Source organism: Exserohilum turcica (genome assembly GCF_000359705.1).
Source record: "Exserohilum turcica Et28A unplaced genomic scaffold SETTUscaffold_14, whole genome shotgun sequence".
NCBI lineage: Eukaryota > Fungi > Ascomycota > Dothideomycetes > Pleosporales > Pleosporaceae > Exserohilum > Exserohilum turcicum.
The window spans coordinates 1,092,636-1,093,016 of NW_007359959.1; positions in this window are offsets into that span (position 1 = coordinate 1,092,636).

The window sequence follows — 381 nt, forward strand, 5'->3', positions numbered from 1 at the left end:
CGCGCTATTGCAAGTGAACTGTTTTAGGTGTCCTTTAGCTTAGTCACATACCCAAAAAATCTTTTTCTTTTCTTTCCCTACACTCAATCGTCTTGTAGTGACGTCATGTCATCTATGCCCTTCTCCCACGCTTGGATCCACTGGCTAAGGGCCCGAGGGGGTCCCGGCTTAGATGGGTTTTGCTCATGGAATTCTCTAAGCTTATGTGGGGCTCCCATGAAATTTGAGGCAGGGTACCAAGTAGGATCCGGATCGTGTCCGATCCAGCTTACCCGGTATTTCAGCTTGGAACGATATAACTTACTAGCAAGGATCTGGTCTACTTCCCATTCTTCTACACCTTGGATGGGTACGCCAGGGGGCTTAGGAGCTTCTTGTCCT